We start from the raw sequence: 8,185 nt of genomic DNA, 5'->3' as shown, positions 1-8,185 counted from the left end.
CCGCTCCGGACCGCCCGCCTCGGCCGAAGCCCGAGGGGACAGGCGGGGGTCCTTCGCGCTCGGGAAAACCGTCACGCGAAACAAAGGGGGCCGCGCCGCGCTCTCGGCCGCCCTGAGGCGGGAGAGCTCGGGTCGTTGTCGCTCGGCGTCGACCCCCGACGCCATCGCACGGTGCCTGGGAAAGGGCTGCATCCCTGAGCCACGCGTCCCCCGGAGTGCTCCCCCCGCAGGGGGCTCCGCGAGGTGTCGCGGCGGCAGGGTCGCTCGCCTTCTTCCGCCTCGGACCGTCTGTGCGAAGCCAACCTCCCGGCGGGAGGGTAGACCGAAGGGGGTCGCCCGTCCTTGTGACCCCGCGGAGGGGGCCAAGGGCGGGACTCTGGCTCGGGGGACGGGAGGGGCGCCCGCGCGTCCCCTTCCCCGTCGCCGAGAGCCGTACGCCGGCGTGTGGACCTGCTCGCCGGAGTTCGTCCGGGGCTCGGTAGGGGTGCTCGGCCCTTGAGGTCCTGCCCCGGACAGGGGCGCGGCGAGGGTCCCCTGGCCGCGTCGGCTCTCACGTCGACCCACTCTCTCGCGTGGGAAGGCCTCCGCCCGGCGTCTCGGAGGGGGGTCGCCCGGGCGGGCAAGCCGGCCAGCCTGCTGGCCCCGCGGCCTGCGCAGGCGGAGTGCGGGGGGGACTCTTGCTCTCGGTGGCTCTGCCCCAGGAGGGTGCGGGGTGGCGGCAGAGGGGAGGCCGCCGCGGGTGCTTCGAGTTTGAGAAATGCTCACTTGGTCAGAGACCGCACACCGCTCGTTCCCTTATATGCAAAGAAGGTGTTCGTCCTGACGTTTTGCGAGGCCTTATTTTACCGTCGTCGGCGCTATCAGGGGAAACACGCCCGCTCCTTCCGTCTCCCTGGAACCGCGCCTCGGCCCCGAGGGCCCAGGTTCAACCTCATACCGGTTCTCACGACATGCATCGACACTCGGTGCAACTCCAGCAGCCGCAGCTCCCGCCGGCCCGGCCAGCCAGGTACGCACCCCTGATCTGCGCCTGGAGCGTTTGCACTTTGTTGTTTTTTTCTCCAAGACTCCTATCTGCCAACTGCTGTGGACTTCAGCGGTGGCTGCCGCGGGCTGTGCGCGGCCTCCTGGGGGTCCCGCCTGCCCGCGCAGGCAGCTAGGACGGGGTTATCAGCAAAGCCTGTGAGGCGCTCTCATGGGGAGGGGGGGCTCCGCAGCCCCCCAAGGTGGCTTCGTACACCTCTTGAACGTTGCGGCCCGGCCGCTCGGAGAGCGGTGTCTACCCGGGCAGACAGCCTGTCGGCCCCGCGGCCTGGACAGGCGGGAGCGGGGACTCTTGCGCTCGGGGGCTCTGCTCCAAGGAGCGAGAGCGGACGCTCTGCTCGGCCCGGAGAGTGGGGTGGCGGGGCGCCGTCGCCTCGCTGGAACCAGGGGCGTCGTGACGTGCGCGCGCGCCTAGCCGCCGCCAGAACAGGCCGGAAAGGTTGAGCTGCATACGGATCTAAGCCGTTGCCCAAACTAACTCTGGCCCGTGTGACACAGCCGCGCGCGCGCGCGCTTTCCCACGACACTCGACCGCCGGGCTCCCTCGGCCTGGGAGGCACTCTCGGGGCAGGGGGCCACCGCAGCCCCCTTAAGGTGGCTTCGTACACCTCTTGAACGTGGCGCCCGGCCGCTCGGTGAGAGCGGGGTCTACGCGGGCAGACAGCCTGTCGGCCCCGCGGCCTGGGCATGCGGAGCGGGTACTCTTGCGCTCGGGGGCTCTGCTCGGCCCGGAGAGTTGGGTGCGGGGCGCCGTCGCCTCGCTGGAACCAGGGGCGTTGTGACGTTCGCACGCGCCTAGCCGCCGCCAGGACAGGCCGGAAAGGTTGAGCTGCATACGGATCTAAGCCGTTGCCCAAACTAACTCTGGCTCGTGTGACCGACACAGCCGCGCACGCGCTTTCCTACGACACTCGACCGCCTGGCTCCCCTCGGCCTGGGAGGCTCTCTCGGGGCGGGGGGCACCGCAGCCCCCCGAGGTGGCTTCGTACACCTCTTGAACGTTGGGGCCCGGCCGCTCGGAGAGCGGGGTCTACCCGGGCAGACAGCCTGTCGGCCCCGCGGCCTGGACAGGCGGAGTGGGGACAAGCCAAGGCTACCGGCGGGCCTCGGACGGCCAGGGGTGGAAGGGCTCCACCTCGAGGTGGCTTCGTACACCACTTGAACGTTGGGGCCCGGCCGCTCGGAGAGCGGGGTCTACCCGGGCACACAGCCTGCTGGCCCCGCGGCCTGGACAGGCGGAGCGGGGAACCTTGCGCTCGGGGGCTCTGCTCGGCCCAGAGAGTGGGGTGCGGGGCGCCGTCGCCTCGCTGGAACCAGGGGCGTCGTGCCATTCGCGCGCGCGCGCCTAGCCGCCGCCAGAACAGGCCGGAAAGGATGAGCTTCATACGGATCTAAGCCGTTGCCCAAACTACCTCTGGCCCCTGTGACCGACACAGCCGTGGCACGCGCTTTCCTACGACACTCGACCGCCGGGCTCCCTCGGCCTGGGAGGCACTCTCGGGGCGGGGGGCACCGCAGCCCCCCCAAAGGTGGCTTCGTACACCTCTTGAACGTGGCGCCCGGCCGCTCGGAGAGCGGGGTCTACCCGGGCAGACAGCCTGTCGGCCCCGCGGCCTGGACAGGCGGAGCGGGGAAAAGCCTAGGCTACCGGCGGGCGGGATCGACCGGGAAGCCGCCGTGGGGGAACACAAGTTGGACGCCTCGCGCCGTCGCGGACCACCGTCCTCCGTCTCTCGGGAAGGGGGGGCCGCCCGAGGCGCACGGGCCTCGGACGGCCAGGGGTGGAAGGGCTCCACCCCGAGGTGGCTTCGTACACCTCTTGAACGTTGGGGCCCGGCCGCTCAGTGAGAACAGGGTCTACCCGGGCAGACAGCCTGTCGGCCCCGCGGCCTGGACAGGCAGAGTGGGGAAAAGCCTAGGCTACCGGGCGGGATCGACCGGATAGCCGCCGTGGGGGAACACAAGTTGGACGCCTCGCGCCGTCGCGGACCACCGTCCTCCGTCTCTCTCCCTCTCTCGGGAAGGGGGGCCGCCCGAGGCGCACGGGCCTCGGACGGCCAGGGGTGGAAGGGCTCCACCCCGAGGTGGCTTCGTACACCTCTTGAACGTTGGGGCCCGGCCGCTCAGTGAGAACGGGGTCTACCCGGGCAGACAGCCTGTCGGCCCCGCGGCCTGGACAGGCAGAGTGGGGAAAAGCCTAGGCTACCGGGCGGGATCGACCGGATAGCCGCCGTGGGGGAACACAAGTTGGACGCCTCGCGCCGTCGCGGACCACCGTCCTCCGTCTCTCTCCCTCTCTCGGGAAGGGGGGGCCGCCCGAGGCGCACGGGCCTCGGACGGCCAGGGGTGGAAGGGCTCCACCCCGAGGTGGCTTCGTACACCTCTTGAACGTTGGGGCCCGGCCGCTCAGTGAGAACGGGGTCTACCCGGGCAGACAGCCTGTCGGCCCCGCGGCCTGGACAGGCAGAGTGGGGAAAAGCCTAGGCTACCGGGCGGGATCGACCGGATAGCCGCCGTGGGGGAACACAAGTTGGACGCCTCGCGCCGTCGCGGACCACCGTCCTCCGTCTCTCTCCCTCTCTCGGGAAGGGGGGCCGCCCGAGGCGCACGGGCCTCGGACGGCCAGGGGTGGAAGGGCTCCACCCCGAGGTGGCTTCGTACACCTCTTGAACGTTGGGGCCCGGCCGCTCAGTGAGAACGGGGTCTACCCGGGCAGACAGCCTGTCGGCCCCGCGGCCTGGACAGGCAGAGTGGGGGAAAGCCTAGGCTACCGGGCGGGATCGACCGGATAGCCGCCGTGGGGGAACACAAGTTGGACGCCTCGCGCCGTCGCGGACCACCGTCCTCCGTCTCTCTCCCTCTCTCGGGAAGGGGGGCCGCCCGAGGCGCACGGGCCTCGGACGGCCAGGGGTGGAAGGGCTCCACCCCGAGGTGGCTTCGTACACCTCTTGAAGGTTGGGGCCCGGCCGCTCGGAGAGCGGGGTCTACCCGGGCAGACAGCCTGTCGGCCCCGCGGCCAGGACAGGCAGAGTGGGGAAAAGCCTAGGCCACCGGGCGGGATCGACCGGGTAGCCGCCGTGGGGAACACAACTTGGACGTCTCGCGCCGTCGCGGACCACCGTCCTCCGTCTCTCTCTCCCTCTCTCGGAAGGGAGGCCGCCCGAGGCGCACGGGCCTCGAACGGCCAGGGGTGGAAGGGATCCACCCCCCGCGGGAAGGGGACGCGCGGCGGCACCCGGACGCGGGAGCGTTGACCCGGGGGTCTTTACTCCGCCGAGGCGTAGCCCGGAGAAGGAGCGAGACCGGCCGGCGGGGGTGGAACACCCCCTCATGCCTCGCTCCTTCTGGGGATAAAGCGCGTCGTCCGCAGGCCGCCGTCCCCTATCCCCGCCCTGGACCGCCCGCATCGGCCGGAGCCCGAGGGGACAGGCGGGGGTCCTTCGCTTTCGGGAAAACCGTCACCAAACGTGGGGCCCGTGCCCCGCTCTCGGCCGCCCTGAGGCGGGAGAGCCCGGATCGTTCTCTCTCTCGGCGTCGGCCCCACCGACGCCGTCGCACGGTGGCCTGGGAAAGGGCTGCACCCCCTGCGCCACGCTTCTCCCCCGGAGTACTCCCCCCGCAGGGGGCTCCGCGGGGTGTCCCGACGCGCAGAGTCGCTCGCCTTCTTCCGCGGGGGACGGGAGGGACGCCCACGCGCGTCCCTTCCCCATCCTCGAGAGCCGTACGCGCCGAGGGTGAACCCGCTCGCCGGGGCGCCGGGGAGCAGGGCCCTTGTGGTCCTTCCCCGGACATGGGCGCGGCGAGGGTCCCCCGGCCGCGACGGCTCTCCCGTTGACCCACTCTCTCGCCTTGGGTGGTGGTGATGGAGGCGGCTGCCTACGCCTCAGCCCGGCATCTCGGAGGGGGGTCGCCCGGGCAGCCAGCCAGCCAGCCTGTTGGCCCCGCGGCCTGCACAGGCGGAGTGGGGACACTTGCGCTCTATGACTCTGCTCCCAGGGAGGTGGCAGAGGGGCGGCCGCGGTGCTTTGACTTTGAGCGGTCCCCACTCCAGCACTCTGAGAAATAGTCACTTTGTCAAAGACCGCACACCGCTCGTTCCCTTATATGCAAAAAAGGTGTTCGTCCTGACGTTTTGCGAGCCCTTATTTTACCGTCGTCGGCGCTATCAGGGGAAACAGGCCCGCTCCTTCCGCCTTCATGGAACCGTAGCTCGGCCCCGAGGGCCCAGGATTACCCTCATACCGGTTCTCACGACATGCGTCGACACTCGGCTCAGCCCCGGCAGCCGCAGCTCCCGCCGGCCCGGCCAGCCGGGTCCGCACCCCTGGCCGGCGCCTGGAGCGTCTGGACTTTGTCGTTTTCTCTCCGAGACTCGTCTCTGCCAACTGCCGTGGACTTCGGCGGGGGCTGCCGCGGGCTGTGCCCGGCCTCTTGGGGGTCCCGCCTGCCCGCGCAGGCAGCTAGGACAGGGTTATCAGCGCTCTCCGGTGGGTCCTCCGCAGACCCCCCACAGGTGGCTTCGTACACCTCTTGAACGTGGCGCCCGGCCGCTCGGAGAGCGGGGTCTTCCCAGGCAAGCCGCCTGTGGGCCCCGCGGCCTGGACAGGCGGAGCGGAGACAAGCCCAGGCTACCGGCAGGATCGACCGGCTGGCAGTCGTGGCGGAACAACGGGGACGCCTCGCGCCGCCGCGGGCCACCGTCCTCCGTCTCTCTCCCACTCTCGGAGGCAGGCCGCCCGAGGCCAACGGGCCTCGGACGGCGTGGGGTGGAAGGGCTCCACCCCAGGGGAAGAAAACACGCCCGCGCGCGTTTGCACAGTCTGCCCCGGCCCGGCATCTCGGAGGGGGGTCGCCCGGGCAGCCAGCCAGCCTGTTGGCCCCGCGGCCTGCACAGGCGGAGTGGGGACCCTCGCGCTCGATGACTCTGCTCCCAGGGAGGTGGCAGAGGGGCGGCCGCGGTGCTTTGACTTTGAGCGGTCCCCACTCCGCACATTGAGAAATAGTCACTTTGTCAAAGACCGCACACCGCTCGTTCCCTTATATGCAAAAAAGGTGTTCGTCCTGACGTTTTGCGAGGCCTTATTTTACCGCCGTCGGCGCTATCAGGGGAAGCGGGCCCGCTCCTTCCGCCTTCCTGGAACCGTGCCTCGGCCCCGAGGGCCCAGGATTACCCTCATACCGGTTCTCACGACATGCATCGACACTCGGCTCAGCCCCGGCAGCCGCAGCTCCCGCCGGCCCGACCAGCCGGGTCCGTCCCCCTGGCCGGCGCCCGGAGCGTTTGGACTTTGTCGTTTTTTCATCCAACACTCTCCTCTGGCAAATGCCATGGACTTCAGCGGGGGCTGCCGCGGGCTGTTCCCCGCCTCCTGGGTGTCCTGCCCTGCAACACCGGAGGCACAGGCACACTGCTGCCAACAGCCCGCTCTCCATCACCCCCCAGCCCCTTCTGCATACATCTGCCGGGGGTGCTTTTTTGCCTCCCCCCATTTTGGCCTATGGGGAAAAGCCAGGGGGAAAACGTCCAGAGTCAGGCCGACCTCCTGGAACTCCAGCTCGGCCTGGAGCCACCGGTTTGTCCCCTTCCCGGTTCTCACGACATGCATCAACACTCGGCTCAGCCCCGGCAGCCGCAGCACCCGCCGGCCCGGCCAGCCGGGTCCACCCCCCCCTGGCCGGCACGCCTGGAGCGTCTGGACTTTGTCGTTTTTCCTCCAAGACTCGCCTCTGGCAAATGCCATGGACTTCAGCGGGGGCTGCCGCGGGCTGTTCCCCGCCTCCTGGGTGTCCTGCCCTGCAACACCGGAGGCTCAGGCAGGGTCTTGAGCTACTGCTGGTAGGTGCACCTCGGGGGCCCTCCCCAGCCGCCCCGGGCCACCCCTGCAGCCAGCACACTGCTGCCAACAGCCCGCTCCCCATCACCAGCCAGCCCCTTCTGCATACATCTGGCGGGGGTGCTTTTTTGACTTCCCCCATTTTGGCCAATGGGAAAATGCCAAGGGGAAAACCTCCAGAGCCAGGCCGACCTCCTGGAACTCTAGCCCGGCCTGGAGCTACTGGTTTGTCCCCTTCCCGGTTCTCAGGACATGCATTGACACTCGGCTCAGCCCCAGCCGCCGCAGCTCCCGCCGGCCCGGCCAGCCGGGTCCGTCCCCCTGGCCGGCGCCTGGAGGCGTTTGGACTTTGTCATTTTTTCTCAAAGACCCATCTCTGCCAACTGCCGTGGGCTTCAGCAGTGGCTGCCGCGGGCTGTGCACGGCCTCCTGGTGGGGTCCCGCCTGCCCTCGCAGGCAGCTAGGACAGGGTTCTCAGCAGGGGCTTGGATGCGCTCTCAGGGCGGCCTCCGCAGCCCCCCAAGGTGGCTTCGTACACCTCTCGAACGTGGCGCCCGGCCGCTCGGAGAGCGGGGTCTGCCCGGGCAGCCAGCCAGCCTGTTGGCCCCGCGGCCTGGACAGGCGGAGTGGGGACACTCGCGCTCGATGACTCTGCTCCCAGGGAGGTGGCAGAGGGGCGGCCGCGGTGCTTTGACTTTGAGCGGTCCCCACTCCTCAGCACATTGAGAAATAGTCACTTTGTCAAGGACCGCACACCGCTCGTTCCCTTATATGCAAAAAAGGTGTTCGTCCTGACGTTTTGCGAGGCCCTAATTTACCGCCGTCGGCGCTATCAGGGGAAACGGGCCCGCTCCTTCCGCCCTCCTGGAACCGTGCCTCGGCCCGGAGCGACCAGGATTACCCTCATACCGGTTCTCACGACATACATCGACACTCGGCTCAGCCCCGGCAGCCGCAGCTCCCGCCGGCCCAGCCAGCCGGGTCCGCCACCCTGGCCGGCACGCCTGGAGCGTTTGGACTTTGTCGTTTTTTCAAAGACTCATCCCTGCCAACGACTTCAGCAGGGGCTGCCACCTGCTGTTCCCCGCCAATGGGTGTCCTGACCTGCAACACCGGAGGGTCATGGGGGGTCTTGAGCAACTACTGGTAGGTGCAGCACCTCGGGGGCCCTCTGCAGCCAGCACACTGCTGCCAACAGCCCGCTCCCCGTCACCCCCCAGCCCCTCTGCATACATCTGCCGGGGGTGCTTTTTTGACTTCCCCCATGTTGGCCTATGGGGAAAAGCCAGGGGGAAAACCTCCAGAGT

The sequence above is a fragment of the Eleutherodactylus coqui genome, unplaced genomic scaffold (assembly GCF_035609145.1).
Source record: "Eleutherodactylus coqui strain aEleCoq1 unplaced genomic scaffold, aEleCoq1.hap1 HAP1_SCAFFOLD_138, whole genome shotgun sequence".
Taxonomy (NCBI): Eukaryota; Metazoa; Chordata; class Amphibia; order Anura; family Eleutherodactylidae; genus Eleutherodactylus; species Eleutherodactylus coqui.
This window is presented reverse-complemented; position numbering follows the sequence as displayed.